Genomic DNA, 17,880 nt, shown 5'->3' with positions numbered 1-17,880 from the left:
AAGGGCCCGGGCGGCCGGTGCGCTCCTTCCCCCGGCCGAGCCCCTCCTGGTTTCCCCCCGCTTCCTGCCGCGGGGAGGGCGAGGTGGGCGCGGGCCCCCTGCTCCCGGACGCGTCCTGTTTAATGGGCAGGTAATTTTCTCGGTGAGTGATTTCATGGAAGCCCTTCCTAATTATTCATCCCTCCCTCCTTCTGCCGGAGCCGCACGCGCTTTCGGGAAGAAGATCATTCTCCGGGACCCAGGGCGCAGCCTCATTACCCGGGAAAATCACACAAACATTCCCTCTTCACCTCTGAGCAAAAGGAGAGGCCCAACGCGCCGGAGAGCAAAACCCAGCCACCTTTGGGGCGGAAAGGTTGTGCGGGAGGGGGGGGGGGGGGGGGGGGCTTCCCCGTTCGTAAAAAAGGCGCACCAAAAAGGGGGGGGGGAACTTGATGGAAATCCGTATCCTCTGTCCATCTGCTCGTTTTCGGCCAGATCTATGGCCCCCTGCGGAATCCGCGGGGCACGGGGCCCGGGGCACGGGGCACTGGGGTGGGGGGAGAGGAGAAGGGGCGAAATGCCCTCCCAGGTTGCTCAGTGGTCTTAAGACCCCTCAAAGATGAGTTTGACACGGAATCGAGGGATGCAAGGGAGTTCAACAGAAGATGCTTAGCACCGGGGTCTGGTATGGAAGAGCTGGGGGGACAGTGGAAGCCTGAAACCTGTGTTGCTGAGCAGCTTGGAAAGGATATTGGGCACGCATTACCCCCAATTGGCGGGTGCTGAAAACCCAACTGAACTAACATAACCTTCCCGCCCCGCGTAGTCGAAATCCCAGCCCAAGGATCACTAGACACCACTGTCGTGACATTTAAGGGAACCCAGCAAACACGGAGTGAACGTCACTCCGTACCAGGAATGATTGCGGAAAGCCCAAGTTGATCCGAAGGACGCGGCAGTTTGGCCACCGCTGGTGTGGCCGGGCCCGGTGTGATCACAGGCTAGCTGGTAGCTGTTTGAAGCGTGTTGAGGTGATTAGAAAGCGGGTTCTAGAAACTCACGCGGGTCCCTGAACCAAACTGAACGGTGAGTCTTTAGTTCCCCCTACTGGAAAGTACGAGAAAAGATTCTCTCCCTTTAAGGATGAGCCTTTTGTTCCGTGGATACATTTTGGTGTTGCTGTTTAATTTCGCCTATTATGAGTGTGAGAGTGTGTATTGAAAAACAGGTCAGCAATTAGAATATTTCTTCTGGCACCTCAGTATACTAGAAAAGTAATGCTACAAAATTAATGAAATGATCTTGCAAAGGAATCAATCCAGTCACCCTCCTTGTGAAACAGAAGTAATTTCTGCATACTTTGGATCTGCCGTGTATGCGGGTCCGGCGGGCGGTGTGAAAGCCCATGAATGTGCCGAGGTTAAATCACTTGAATTGGCACAGCAGTGATTCTGGATCTAGTCACATTATAGCACTGGGGAAAGGAGAGTGCAAGCTAAGCCATTGTGAGAAAACAAATTGATGTCCTTTTCTGAAAGGCCAAGAGGTCTAACTAAATTTGATGATATTTTCATCTAGAGAAATCCTACAAAATCACTGGGTCAGAATTCCTCTTATGATTGTTATACAGGAAAATAATGTATAGCTCCTCAAAACTTGCATTTTTAGCAACTGAACTAGGCTTATAAATTGAGGGTTATCAAGTCTAGTTCTTGTCTCTGAACTTGTCTCCTCTATGTAAGTCAGCTTTTGTGATTCCATTGTGGCAATGAAAGTAGAATCATCATAAAATCATTCAGAGAACCTTGTATCCATAGAAGCCTTTAAATGGAACATTTTACCTGAGGGTTACTCATGACCATTGGGCAAAAACCATTCTATTTTATAGTTGATAGACTGACATTTCCTTAGGGAAGGAAGGATGGAGGAAAGTAGAGCTACGCTGGATGAAAAAGAGTGTGTGACTAACCAGCTGGGCTTCCCTTGAGTGCAGAAAAATGCAGCCATAGCTCTGTACACAAACAAACTTGTCCTAGTGTCGGGATCAACAGATGACCCCACACAGACAAGAGGCTAATTTAAGGGACACATCTTTAATTATACTTACTTGGCATTTCGCACCTTCCATCAACAGTTTCCATCTATTATTACTGTGCCTGATAAAAGTGACAAAGCAAGCCAGTGGTCTTGGACGAGGATTGTGTTTGTACCATACCCTACGATGATGGGCTCAAGTATCCCAATTCTTGAGAGGACGGCACAGGACAGGACCAACCAGTGTTTCATTCCACTAGAAAAAAGGTGGCCATCAGTCAGAGGCAACCCCATCATAACTGTCACCACCACCTACATCACAGAGCAAACCCCAGAGCAAGGAATGCTATGATTTCTGATTTTCTTGAAGACAAGTTCATCAACTTTATTTTCTTAATAATGCTTCTTCCGTGTCTTCAGAGCCTTGAGGGCATAGTGGTTATGCATTGCACTGCAATCCACAAAGTGAGCTGTTCAAAACGGTCAGTCACTCAGCCAAGAAAGACTGGGCTTTCTAGTCCCATTAACAGTTATAGCCAAGGAAAGCCACTGGGGCAGTTCTACCTGCCCTACAGGGTCACTGTGAGTCCCCATTGATGCGAAGGAAGTGAGTTTAGTCTTGGGTTTTTAGGGTCTTACTTGATTTGACATTTATATATGTGTGTCATATATATATGATGTATATATATATCATATAAAGAAACGCATACACACACACACACACATATATAAGGAGCTCTATTGGTGTAGTGTTTAAGCAAGATGCAGGGTCGGCAGTTCTGAACCACCAACAGCTCTGCAGGAAAGAGACCGGGCATTCTGTTCCCATAAAGAGTCACAGGCTCAGAAACGCACAGGGGGTCAGCACACGGGCAGTGAGTTTATATATAGCATCTATTTAAATTAAATGAAGCATACACCTAGTGAACAAGACCTACACGAGAAATGGGTTTTTCACTTTTAAAAAATAAATAAATTCAAAGCCTGAAACTCCTGGTCGATGTTACATAATAATATTATTAATGAATTTGTTTGCTAAAACTGTGTATGTGGTGCTTTTGCTTCGGGTTAGGTTTAGGTTTTTATTCAGAAGAAAGCTAGAAATGACTCAGAACAATGAGTCCCCACACTCTCAATGCGGAGGATTGAAGATGCTGGGACAAATGTGGATTTAGTTTCCTATCTTTCCTTGGGTTTTGTTTTCTTCTCTACACTAGCAGCTGAATAGAAATATGTGTTTGGATCTCTAGGCTCCTTTTATGTCAAACTCGGAATGGTATTATTATGTGTTCAAAATGCGCACACCAGATAAAGAGATATTGAAATATATCTAAAGACGACTTGTATAGAAGACTGTAATTAACCTTAATTGAGTGAGGTGATCAAGTGGCCTTCTCTGTGATGTCACTTTTGGTTTGGCATTCAGGAGAACCATCAAATAACCATCTGAAAGCAACCTGCACAGTACAGCCTCTAAAATATTAAATATTTATTTTCCTGACTAGATTCCCCAAGGATATTCTGTAATTTTAAAACGCTCTCTCCATTTTTGACTCTTTCTAGTATATTCTCTTTCTATGTGCAAGACAGCACACACAGACAAATGAAAGGTTTGATGCATAATAATAATATACATCCACAGGTTCGGCACTCACTATTTGTCAGGAAGTGTTCTACTTCCTCAGACTGCATCCTTTCATTTAACACAACAGCCCAAGGTGGCTGATATCCTCGCTGCTGCATGGATGAAAACATCCACACAACCTACTTTGAAATCTATTGGATTATAAAACTGCTGCTCCGTTATGCTGTGCTGCCTGAGATTAATTGGAGCGATCTTCCACACTGTAGATTTACTGTAGCACTTGAACAAGTCCCTCTGATTGATCAATTGAAAAAAGATTCTGATGTACAGAAACATAAACAAACAGTGATTTTCTTTGTTGATTTTTTTTTTTTACAGTTAGAATGTTGCCTCTGCAAGATTGTCTTACATTACTACATAAAAAAGTGCTACACTTAAATGAAAGATATAGGTGATTGGTAAAGGAACACAGGCCCATTAAAAGAAATGAAGCATTAAAAGCACAGTCAGGGATGAAGGGGTCATTCATTTTAGCTTTCTTTCTGTCCACATTCTTCCTTTTGCAACATTACACTCTGCCTCGCTTTGCTCCACAAAGGACGTGAGGGAGGCGGGGTGAAATTCATATTTCTCTTCTGAAAAATATGGTCAAAGGATTGATTCCAATCAATTTACTTAAAACCTATCTCTATCAATATGAATGTATATAATGTATATACATTGGAGAAAATGCATAAATGTATATAAATATACTTATTTACCTATCTGTCTACCTCCCTAAAAATCTATCTGTTAATCTATCATAGTATTTTTGCTCCATTAAACAGTCATTAAACTATTCTATTGTCAGAAACATGACCTACGCTGTATTAAAATACAGCAATATTGCATAAAAAAATAAAGTGTTTCCTATCAAATAAGATCATTGCTCATCAAGAAAGAAGGGCGTCTTTAAAAAGATCAAAATCCATTTGAAAAACAAATCTCTATCATGATTTACGGTGTCAGTGATATTTCCATAGTGCACGACATCGAGGTGTGCTTAATCATTGGGGGATTTCTGTAGTGTGTGCATTCTAAAACCTGAATTTCCTCAATCAAAGACATCACTGATGGGATTATTTATTTATTTATTTTTATGTCGGTGTTCTGAGGTTGCCCATCTTGCCCTGTCTTAGTAAAATACAAAACCTCAACTTCTGTCTGAAAAGTAGACTTTTGGTAGCAAAGATGAGAAACTCTCACCTAGGGAAGGGTAGTGCTTTTCATAAAGCAAACAAAACTGTCAGCTTCACAACAATGCAAATGATCTCAAAGTGTTTGAAGACTCCATATGCCCTGTCAACAGACGGTCCAGGCTGCGTATGTGGGCATGAATTCTGCTACCTGTAATTTCAGCATTTATTTTTAAAGAAACCATATTCCTAATTTAGTACAGATCCTGACTTGCATGACGTAAAATGATATTCATTTTCACTATTCTCACACCATAATCTTGTGATCTATTAGCATAAGAATTCCCCTTGCTTCTTTGCCAAATGATTTCCCGTCCATCTGCTCCTATCTAGGCTATATGTAATTGAATTTTTGCAACATGTAACTGTCAGCTTAAGAGGAATTTTTAGAAACCCAAAGCAGAATTGTTGTTGCTCTTATAGAGATAGGATTGTCAAAACTTTGGGAAAATGACTCCTCGTGTCCATAGGCCCCCAAGGTTGACAGTTCCCTTTTTGCTAAGCTTTTTAAACAGCGTTTATAATGGAATCTGCAACGCAGAAAGGTTTTGCTTATTCTTCATTGCAATACTGTCGTGGGATGAACTCAAGGGTGCATGCGATCAAATGGAGCTTTGCTACACAGAAGAACTAGCATGTTTGGGAGCAGGTTCTGACTCTCCTACAATATCCACAGTGTCTTTTTTCTGCCTGACAAAATAAGTTCTGTGTGTAGAGTATATGAAATTCTCTAAGGAAAATTTTACAAAATTTGTAGGTTTTTACTTGTTAGATATGAGCATGGAGTTTAGGTAATGTATTTTTGTGTTAAAAATGGGATTTATAGTGCATATTTTATCAAGTGATTGACTGAAATCAATGGGAGAAATTATCATGGGCCAAGTGTATAGACATATCTTCATATAAAGAATAATAATTAGGATATCTCAGTTTGGATGAAAAGTTTGTCTTTTTATTATTTAAGCAGGTACTACTGAGTGATCTTCTTATTTAGCAATAAAGAGTATAGGGAAATGTAACTTTTTTCTCCTTAGAGTAATTTGGTCTATCATGAAATACGTAATAATATGAATATAAGGAGATCAAAGGGTTAATTGAAAAATATGAAAGCATTTTTTTTAAAGATCATTTTATAGGGGACTCTAATAGCTCTTACAACAATCGATACATCAATTGTATCAAGCATATTTGTACACATGTTGTCATCATTATTTTCTTTCTATTTACTTTCTATTTGAACACTTGGTATCAACTCCTCTTTTTACCCTCCCTCCCACCCTTGTAACCCCTTGATAAATTATAAATTATTATTATCATTTTCATATCTTGCATTGACTGCTGTCTCCGTTCTCCCACAATCTCCATCCCCGCCCCCCAACCTCTTCCCCACTTCCCCCTATCCTCCTGGTATCGCTACTCCCATTTCTGTTCCTGAGGGGTTTATCTGACCGGGATTCCAGATGTCATGAGCTCTTATCTGTACCTGTGTACATCCTCTGTCCTAGCCCACAGTGAAAGGCAGAATTACAATTTGATATAAATTGTATGTGTTCCCCTATCTGAAAGGTTTGTCTTTATTTTCAATGGTGAGTTCTTCATATTTAAAAACATTATTATATCTACCACATGACAAATTGGATAGAAAGATCCAATGATCTATGTGCTGAATTGGGTATACAATTATGATAGCAATGTGAGAAATTGGAGTTATTGATTGGAATAGACAAGGGTCCATGAAAACTATGTAGCATGAATAGCACTGAGGCTTTTTAAAAAGCTTCTTTCTACCAAAGGGCATCAAGAATTTTGTGGAAAATGTCCATTATTGTTCGCGTCCTCACTGTCAGGGAGCTGCCAAATATTCAGACAGGATCAGAAGAGGACTTGGAACAAGGGACATCATTGCTGATGTCAGATGGATCTTGGCTCAAAGTATAGAATACCAGAAAGATGTTACTTGTGTTTTATGGACTACACCAAGGCATTTGGATGTGCGCATCATAGCAAACCATAGATCTCCTTGAGAAGAATGGGAATTCCATAACACTTCATTATGCTCATTTGGAAGTTGTCCCTGGTTCAAGAGGTAGCTGTGTGTAAAGACAGGGGAATACTGCATGGTTTAAAATCAGGAAAGGTGTGCTTCCGGATTGTATCCTCTCACCATACTTGCTTAATCTGTATGCTGAGTAAACCATCAGAGAAGTAGGATTAGATGAAGAAGAATGTGGCATCCGATTGGAGGAAGGCTTAATAGCAACCTTCAGTACGCAGATGACACAACCTTGCTTGTGCAAAGTGAGGAGGGATTGAAGCACTTGCTGATGAAATTCAAAGTTTGTAGCCTTCAATGTGCATTACTACTGCATACTGAAAATGCAAACCGTTAAAACTGCAACAATAGATAACATCATGATAAATGAGAAAAGGTGAAAGTTGTAAAGGATTATGTCTTCTTGATCCACAGTGAATGCTCATGGAAGTAACAAGTCTAGAGATCAAAAGACAAGTGTGTTGGGCAAATCTGCTGCACAAGACCTCTTTAGAGTATTGGAAAGCAAGGATGATATTTCGAGGATTAAAGGGCTCCTGACCCAAACCATGATACTTTCAATTGCCTCATGTGTGTGTGAAAGTTGGACATGGACTAAAGAAGAATAGACAGAAATTGATGCATTTGAAACATGGTGCTGGAGGAGAGTATTGCAATTATCATGGACTGCTAAAAGCACAAACTGATCTAGCTTGGAAAAAGGACAACCAGTGTGTCCCTTAGAAGCAAGGATATCAAGACTTCATCTTACATACTTTGGACATGTTGTCAGGAAAGACCCCTCCCCCCTCCCCCCCATGGGAGAGGGACATCCTATCTGGTAAAATAGAGTGGCCGCAAAAAAGAGGAGGTCCCTCCGGAGGATGGATTGACACCATATCTACCCCAGTGGGCTCAGGCATTGGAACAACTGTGAGGATGGCACAAGTCTGTGCAGTGTTGCCTTCTGTTGTGCTAAGGTTGCTATGGGATGGAGCCAATTTGATGGCACCTAAAGCCAACAATGACAACTTTTATCTGTTGTGAAGCTAGGTTGCTATTCAGCTATCAATTAGTCCCGCCCTACTTCACTCCCCATGAAAGAAAGACACATTAAAAAGAAATTTTATCAGAAATCTGGAGGGATCTTTATAGGAGTTCTGGGGTTCCTTTATCCAGTCATTCCAATTCTTGTTTAAAGAGAGATGAAAGCCTATTTTATTTTAAATACTTCCAGAAAAGATTTAAGAATATTCCTGAGCAAACTATCCCACGAGTCTTAAGGAAACGATTAGTCTGTTCTAATCTAACCCTGAGGAGCTCATGTGGCAGGGTGGTTAAGTATTTGGCTGCTAACTAACAGTTCGCTGTATGAACCCATCGGCAGTTCCACAGAAGACGTGGCAATCTGCTCCTGTCAAGAGGTGCAGCCTTGGACACACTACAGACAGGTCTCTACCCTTTCTTTCACTCCCCTCTACTTTATCAAGTGTAACGTCCAGAGACTGGCTTTTCCAGGGACTATTCCCTTCTGATGACAGATACAAAGTATGTGAGAAGAATTCTCACCATCCGTCCCTCCAAAGAACACTTCCTTACAGAGTCCTTTTAAGAGGAAATTGGCTTGTTGATGAGTTTGATTGGGTTTGATTTAATCTGACTGTGTAGAAGCATTTCCAATCTAATTGTGCTGATAGGAGATGGGAGAACGGCACATTGAAGTAGGGAAGTTATAGGTAGTCTGTATATGAAATACAGTTCTGAAATCTGAAATCAGATAGAGATTCAAATCTCCACTCTCTGAAACGAAGTCAGTATGGTGCCTACTCAGTAGGGTACTTGGATGTGCTTTTGAAGAATTTAACTGAGTGGATATTTTGCATGAGGTCAATCAATTTAAGGAAGGATCTCTAGTGATGACAAGCGGTAAGCATTGGACTGATGACTACAAAGTCACAGTTCAAATCCACAAGCCACTCAGCAAGCTTGTGAACAACAACAAAAAGGATTCTTTCTTTTCCTGAAAAGATTTGCAGTCTTGGAAACTCTTTGGGGCAGTTTTCCTCTGTGGTGTAGGCTAACAGTGAGTTTGGAATCCACTCCATAGTGTGGTTTTACTGTTGGTCCACTTTGAGGAATCGGCTCTTCCTAGTCGTGTTTGGAGGGCCCTCCAGGTAGAGTGCTCAACGTCTGGCAAAATATCACACACTGATCTGCTATTCATAAGGTTTTCACTGTCCCACCTGCCTGAGTCTGGAAGCTCTGCTGGAACCCGCCCCCATGGGTGACCTCGCTGGTGCCTGAAGTGTCAATGGCATAGCATTTCACCCCCCAGCAATACACTCACCCCACAGTACAATACATGGACAGACAAGGTAGAAAACAATCACAATAATATATTTGACTTATTAAACATTAATGATTGAAGACCATGAAAGAAGAAAAATCATTAAAAAATAATAAAAAAAGGAAAAAAAATCTAAAGTAGATGTCAGTTGATACAGAAGCTTGTTTTTGAACACAGAGTAGCTAAATTTTAAAAAAAGGTGAAATAAAAGAGTTGCACAGATTTCAAAGGGTGACTTGAGAAGACAAAGACAAATATTATAGAAGAAAATGCAACATCTTGGCATAAATAACCTGAAATAATCTGAAAACCCAAAGAAAAGCCCCAATCCTTGAGTTGAAATATTGGAAGATTCTAGGAACAAAATAATGTAATGACACGGGAAATCCCAAAGAATACGGAGGGAATACACCAATTCACGATACCAAAATAACTGATCTGTTTTCAAGCCTTTTTCAGAAGACAGCATTCTGTCCCAAACTGAGAGATTGAAAGAGATCCAAAGCGCATTAAAGGCATGATGTCCACAGGCTAGGTCCCAAGAATGGACAGAACACAAATGCAGGTGTTTCAACCAAGGGCTGCTTCATGGGACCTGGTAGGAAAGTTCAACCAATGAGAAGAGAGCCTAAAGCAAAGGGATTCAACAGGATTCAGACTGATCCACCCACAGCATTCACATCCCCTGCATGGTAAATTTTGCTGATGCTAAGTCAAAACCAGGACATGGACAGGGAACTGCCAGAAATTCAAGCCGGGTTCTGAAGAGGACCAGGATCAAAGGATGGCATTGCTGATAGCAGCCAGCTATTGACTGAAAGCAAAGGATACCAATGTATTGATGTGGAGTGTAACATCGTGAACCACGGAGGATAGCATTTTGAAGAATGGAATATCCAGAACATTCATGTGTGCTCCATGGGGAACCTGTACATAGATTGGGTTTGTTTTGTGGGTGTCTCATGGTTTAAGATCAGGAAAAGTGTGTGTCTGCATTGTATCATTTTACTGTATTTCTTAGTCTGCATGCTGCACTAATTACCCGAGGAGCTGGACTACAGGAAGAAAGACACACCATCAGGATTGCAGAAAGGATCCTTAACAACCAGTCGTATGTTAATGACACAACTTTGATTGCTATAATTATAGACCAAAAGCACTTAGCAATGAAGATAAAAAATTAATGCCTTCAGTGTGGATCACACTTTAACCTAAAGGAAATAAATGTCTTCACGGCGGGACCAAAAAGCAATATTGTGATAAATGGGGAAAAGATTGAGATTGTTAAGGATTTTGTTTTCTTTTGATCCACAATCAACATTCATGGAAGCTGCAGCCAGGAAATCGGATCGTGACGTGCAGCTAGCAAATCTGCTGCCGTCACTCTCTTCATCATTTTCAAAAGCAAAGGTGTTCTTTTGAAGACTGAAGAGCACCTGGCTTGAACCCAGGTATATTCAAAGCCGCACGTGCATGTGGAATTTGGAGAACGAGTCAGTAAGACCAAAGAATTGGTGTTTTTAAATTATTGTGTTGATGGAGAATATTAATTATCACATAGACTGCCAGAAGAATAGACAAGTTTGCCTTGGTAGAAGAAAAGCCAGCATGCTCCTTAGAAGAGAGGAAGGCTAAACTCAACTACTTGGGCAAGCTATGGAGGCAACAATCCTGGGGAAGGCTGCCTTGCTTGGTAAAGTAGAGGATCACCCAAAAGAAACCGCACAAAGATGGTTTGGCACAGTGGCTCCCTTTTGAGACTGGCTTGGACTGGGCCGTGTTTTGGTGTGTTAGACATGGGATTGCTCGGAGTGAGAACTGACTGTGTGGCACCTAGCAACAAATACCAATCATCTTTCTTCTTTTTTTTCCCCATAATCTTTCTATGCCCTAATAAAATGATTTTAAAAAATGATGATAGCAACATATGTACAAAGATGCTTGATACAACTGATTTATGGAATGTTATAAGATCTTTAAGATCCCCCAATAAAATGATTAAATAATAATAATAAAATTAAAACTACCCAAAAAAGAAAAGAAAAAAATAATAATCTTTCTATGAATGTTAGATGACATGGACAGTAACAGACAGAGGAGAGTACATCTCTTCAACTTGTTATTTTAATAGCTACTTGTTAATGATTGATGACTCACTGCTTTCTGTCAGGACTGATGTTTACATTAAGGAGATGCCAAGATCGTTCATATTTGGGTTGTTTGGAAAGCTAACTTGGGAGAATTTTGCTTTTCTCTTTACTGTAGTACAAAGAAAACAGATGGGGAAATGGACAACTAACATCTACATTGAGATTTGTATCACTCCTTTTTTTTAATGTAATGATACAAAATTGTAAAAACATGAAGATTTTAGTTTTCTCTCTTCCTGAGAAACATTAAATAAATTAACAGCGGAAAAACAACTTAAGTCTTCTATCTGCTACCATAGGCAACTTATCTGGTTCTCTGAGAATGTTGATTGAATTGTGCCAAAGGCATTCGGCAATGGATGTTAAAACTTTTACTTAATGTTTCCAAGTAGAAATTATAGTCATTTAATATTTCCTTATATTTTTTAAAGATTGTATCATGCCTTTTTCTGACATGATTGCATTTTAAAAAGAATAAAAAGTATGCTAACATGAATAAAATTCTATTTTAATCAGAAGGCATTAGCAAATGTAATACCCATTAACTACACACTATCTAAATCCCTAGAGTTATTATACTTAGGTTCATACAAAATTTAAAAGACGATTTTTCAATGTTATCTTCTATTTATTTAGATCAGCCCCCTACCTTTCAGTTATATAATGATAAAATTATGATATCAAAATACCATTCAGATGGGACATTTTGAAATGGCCTTTTTGTTTTTTAAGTTCCACACTTTTCTCACCATGTCATCGATCGACTGCCACTCAAAATGGCAGATGTGGGTTTCCAGGACTGAATCTTTAAGGGAGTAGAAAGCCTCATCTTTCTCCTGCAGAGCCACTGGTAGCTTTGAACTGATGCCCTGGCAGTTAGCAAACCAATGAATGCCTAGTTCACTACATCAACAGGGCTCCTTTTAAAATAAAGTTAGACCAAACTCCAAACTCACTCCCATTGAGTGAAGTCCAACTCATAGACAAGGGTAAAAAAGAAAAGAAAACCTTAAATTAAATTCACTGTCAACGAGTTGATTCCAACTCATAGCGACCCTAATGGAGAAGTTAGAATTGCTTGCCCCTGTGGGTTTCCCAGACTGGAACCCTTGATGGGAGTGGAATGCTTCATCTTTCTCCCGAGGAGCGGCTGGTGGTTTCAAACTTGCTAACCGTGTAGTTAGTCACCAGCAGCCCAGTGCATAACCACTAAACCACCAGGTAGAACAGATAAGATTGTTGTTGCTGCTGTTGTTAAGCCCCATCAAGTCGCTTCTGATCCGTAGCAACCTTGTAATGAATGCACAACACTATCTCAGGTCTGCTCCGGGTCTGCAGCTAGCAGCTACATTCTCATCTGCTTGGCAGGGCCATGGTAGTAATTCAGGGTCTTACTTCAGAGTGTACATTTCTTACTAACTGGGCTGGCCTCAGAGTTTGAGGACATCCCATAAGAGTCAAGGTCTTGTGTGGAGAGCCTGGAGAGGGAAGAAAAGGGGGGCGAACGAGGGGCCATCTTCCCGGAAGCCCCTAGTTGTTTCACTGCACCATCCATCACCACGCACTGGACTCTCCTAATACTGTTATCTAGTTGTGTCACCAGGTCCCGCACTGGGCAGGACCCCAGGGGACCAAAGTCAGTGGCTCCGCCTCCTTACTTAGGGCAGTGGCTTCTCTGCCCCCCACAGCGCCCTCAGGGCCGCCACCCTCTCCACCGCCCACCCACCCCCAACTCCCCAGCCCAGCCTCGCCTTCAAGGAGAGGGGATCAACCTATGTCGAGGGGATCAACCTGTGTCTAGTCTTTAACTTCATCAGTAAGTGCTTTATGTATGACCTGCATATTACAGGTTGTTAGTAAATATCCCTCCAATTTTCATCATATCCTTTTCTTCACAGTCTTGGTTCACATATCATTTGTTCAAAATAGAGATGCACAATATGGAAGGGTATCCGACCTTTCCATACAGCTTTTCAGATTTACCCACAGTGCATCGTCCTGTTCTTTAGGATGACGACTTCTTGATCGGTGTACAGGTTCACATGAACACAGTGAACAATTTTGGAATTCTCATTTTTGTCATAGTATCCATAATTCGTTGGGAGCCACACAGTCAAGTGCCTTTACATTGCTGATAAAACACATGTGAACATCTATCGTGTAGTCTCTGCTTTGGCTGGGGTTCATCGTAAGGTGACCAGATTTAAAGCGGGAAATCATTGACAGGGAGGCCGGGGGTGGGGATGGGGGGGTAGGGGGCGTTCTTGATTAAAAATTTGGTCTATATGGACGAAATAGACTGTTCCCTAGCTTGTCGTGCATTCTTTCCAAAAATCAGGACATTTTTAAAACGTCGAAAGTCGGGACTGTCCTGCCAATGTTCTCTTTTGAAGGGAACTTGAATTGAGGAGCCCTGCTGGTATAATGGTAACTCATTGGGCTGTTTACCACAAGATCAGCAGTTTGAAACCAATAGCCACTCCTCAGGAGAAAGGTGGTACAAAGTTTCAGCCTCAGAAACTTACAAGGGCAGCTCTACCATGGACTATAGGGTCACGTTGAGTCAGCATCGACTCAATGGCATTGAGTTTAGTTTGGTTTTGAATTTCTGGTTGTTTCCTGTTGCATGGCAGTAGTCATTTCTCAGTTACAACAAAAGATTTCTTAGCATAACACAGGTCTAGCATATAGCACAGACAGAACACACATCATTCCATTCTAGTTCCAAATGCTTCCTCCACCCCACTATCATAACCCTGGTCTACCTTACAAATCCAGCAAGACCAGAGTATGCACATTGGTACAGACATATGGAATCCAGGACAGATAAACCCTGCAGGAATGGTAGTGGGAGTAGTGATACCAGGAAGGTTGGTGGGTGGAGGGGGAAGAAGGGGTAGAAAGAGGGAACTGATCACAGAGTTAGATAAACCCCACTCCCCACCCTCACACCCACACCCACTGCGAGGGGGATGAATAATAGAAATGTGGGTGAAGGGAGACAATGGACGGTGTAAGATATGAAATAACAATAATAATATGCAATTGATCAATAATATGCAATTGATCAAGGGAGGGTTAGGGAGGGAGGCGCTGATACCAAGGGCTGAAGTAGAAAGAAAATGTTTTGGAAATGATGATAGCAACATATGTACAAGTGTACTTAATACAATTGAATTATGGATTGTTCTAAGATATGTAAGAGCCCCCCAGTAAAGTGATTGTTATTAGTTTATTTTTATTTTTTTGTTATTATTAATTTTTAAAAGCACTGTTTTTATTTCTTTGCAATGGGGACACCTATGACCTCCATTTGGGTAACTTTCTTTAAAATTTTCCTGACCATGTTAATGAAGTAATTTCAGCATTACCTCAGTGTACTGAAACATCTCAATTGGTATTCACTTTCTACCTGGCTCTTTGGTTTTGGCCAGTAGCTTCGGTGCCACTTGAATTTATTCCTCAAAGATCAGTGATTACAGAGAGAGAGAGAGGAAATAAAATAATTCTGAATGAATAATTTTATAAGGGTGTACACAAAGTTATTTTTTATAGCACAGGTTAAATGTGTCAAAAGGTATGATGTTTCCAAACTGAAGTACTCTATCCATTAGAACTCTCCCTATGCCTTTGGGTTCACTAGCTCACTGCAAAGCCTCAAAAAACTCATGAACTCTATGTACAATTAAGTGGTTTATATGGAAATACAGGGTACAATTTAGGATCAAGTTCAATTTGGAAGTAACAGGAAAACTGAGGATGCAGTTCCTGAATCAGAACACGCCCTGCTGCTGGCCCTTGTTAGAATTTGTTGCTGAAAAATACTATTCAGTTCTTTTACTTCATCATTTCCTCCATTTACTTTAGCTACTGTACATTCAAGAAGAAGGTTCAGAGTCTATTCTGACATTCGTATTAGCCTTTTCTTACTTTTTAATTAAATTATGTATGATGGCTTTGATGTCCCACAACTCCTCTGGTCATAAGTGTTCTTTACCTCAACTCTATTCTTTTTGTTTGTTTGTTTGTTTAGATCATTTTATTAGGGGCTCATACAACTCTTATCACAATCCATACACACATCAATTGTGTAAAGCGCATTTGTACATTCATTGCCCTCATCATTCTCAAAACATTTTCTCTCCACTTAAACCCCTGGCATTAGGTCCTCATTTTCCCCCTCCCTCCCTGCTCCCCCCTCCCTCTTATGGTAATCTCTAAATTCAGGTGAGAGATACTAAAGATTGTTGTACCTTGGTTTTTGCAAATTTACTTTAGTTGTCTTCAGCTTCAACTTGGACTTACATATGAGCAACTGATGGTTTGTACCTTGGCTAATTCCTAGCCTTCTTCTGCCTGATGATATTGAGTTTGTCCATCATCTCTTTCCACAGATGTGGTTGACTTGATTCTTGTTTATTCTGTATATGGAAGTTCATATATATGTTGTCGCTAGGTGCCATTGAGTTTTCTCCGATGTCTAGTGATATGGGGAAACCCTACTCAGCATTCATTACTGTTATTGTTATGTTAAAGTCCATTTTCACAATCCCTGTGTCAATCCATCTCATTAATATTTTTCAATTTTGACCGGAGTAAAAAATCTTCCATATCCAGTATTTTCTGCATCAATGGCGAACAGTGTCAGTCATCAATGCTATGGTATCAGTAAGGTCAGAGTAAACCTGGCTGTGATGGCTAAGGTTTTATGTCAACCTGGCTGAACCATGATTATCAGTGGTTTGGCATTAATGGAAGTATGAATTTTGCAGTCATGAATGATGTAGTTATTCTCCATTTTATAATCTTCTGTGGTCATTCTCATAATGATTCTTAAGAAGACATTGTCAATGAATAAACCAATAGTTTTATAAAATATTATCTTGTGATCTCCAAAATATTTTCTAACACCAAGGACATATTTTCCAACTGGTAGTTGTTCTTTGTTTCCAACTTTAGCATTGCAAGTTCTAGTAATTATCAGTGCACTTTGATTGTATATTTGATCCATTTTGAATTGTAAAAAATAGTAAAAATGTTCAGTTTCTCCATCTTTGCCATCTGTGCTTAGTGTTTATATTTGAATAATAGTTGTATTAATTTGTCTTCCTCTTTGAGCAGATTTTTGGCACATTATCCATTAACTTGCCTTCATATAGGCATATTGATATTATCTTATCACTGATAGGTTTGCACTTCAGGGCGGATCTTGAAATGTCCTATCTAAAGGTGAATACCATGTCATTTCTTTTTGGTTTATCACATAGAACAGTAGACCACATGCCCGTCTGATTCAGATGGCAATACCAGTCTATTTCAGATCACTAATGCCTACAATAACAATTGTATGTGTTCCATTTCATTGTTGACAACTTCCAATTTTCCTTAATGCGTCCTGCATTCCACTTTCTGATTACTAGTGGATGTCGACCACTGCTTCTTCTCATGTTATGTCATGCCACATCAGCAGCAGCAGTCCTGATAACTCCATCCATCGCATTTACATCAACCTCTCTTTTAAGAAGCATTTCTTCCCAATTGTAGTTTGAGGTTTTTCTTCTGCTGCTATATCAGACAGTATCCCACTGATATCAATGACGGGTTCACTGACCGGTTTCTTTCACGAGTGGATTGCCAAGTCTGTCTCGTCAGTGTAGAAAGTGAGTTGAGACTTTACCAGGCAGCCTCATTTCCAGCATCACAGCAAGTGCGAAGGCTCCACAGCCCAACAAAGTGACAGCTGAGTGGTGGTAATAACAGTACTGTGTAGTCAAACTTAAAGATGATGTAATCCATCTTGATACAGAAAACAGAAATGAATTATAGATCAATATTTAAAACCATATGCTTCATCAGATATGCAGTTTGCATTGCTCTCATAACTGTTGCATCTCAGGAAAGAGTAAAGCGAGATTTTGGCAAGAAGGAAGATTCTGTTTGTTGTCTTATGACAGTACATAAGAAATGTAAATATTAGAAGATTATTTTTAAAGGATGAATTTCATAATTTCACAGAAACAGCCATAGTTATGGTGGCATGGAAATTGAAGAAAAGGCAAGAAGGCCCTTATGAAGAGAGCAAAAAAAAAAATAGGAAAGAAAAAACAAAAATAAGAGAAGGCAGATGATTTTTTAAAGTTAATGTACAGTATTTAAAACAGATCAGATATGGAAAGAAGAGTATTTGTTATGAATTAAAGACCAAAAACCAGAGGATTTGAAGATATTAAGTAATTTCTATAGATGGTGACATAGTTAAGGTTTATTGTGCCAACTTGGCCTACATGTGGTATTAATCGAAGGGTGCGGAGATAAATGGCTTGGTGAACTTCGCCTTTCGAGTTCCTGGTTCTCTTGCTCTCTGATGGTAGAACCAGGATGCAGCTGCCTTAGCCAGTTCCCTGCTTCTGCAGACAAGACTAACTTCCTGCAGGACATCCCTAAGGATGCAGCCTTGGGTGCTAGAACAGCCGCGTGGAGATTCCTGCCAGCTCTGAGATGCTGATTTGGCTTTC

General features: G+C 40.4%; 1 protein-coding gene across 10 annotated transcripts in view; it reads right to left on the bottom strand.

The window, feature by feature from the left end:
• ROBO2 (roundabout guidance receptor 2) overlaps positions 1–17,880 on the bottom strand; it is a 1,556,064-nt gene that overhangs the window by 702,818 nt on the left and 835,366 nt on the right. The window lies entirely within an intron of this gene.

This window comes from Echinops telfairi, unplaced genomic scaffold (assembly GCF_000313985.2).
Source record: "Echinops telfairi isolate 266 unplaced genomic scaffold, ASM31398v2 ScPeMD7_6;HRSCAF=24_0, whole genome shotgun sequence".
NCBI classification, from domain to species: Eukaryota; Metazoa; Chordata; class Mammalia; order Afrosoricida; family Tenrecidae; genus Echinops; species Echinops telfairi.
Note: the sequence above shows the minus strand (reverse complement) of the source record. Positions and strands in the feature narration are given on the sequence as shown.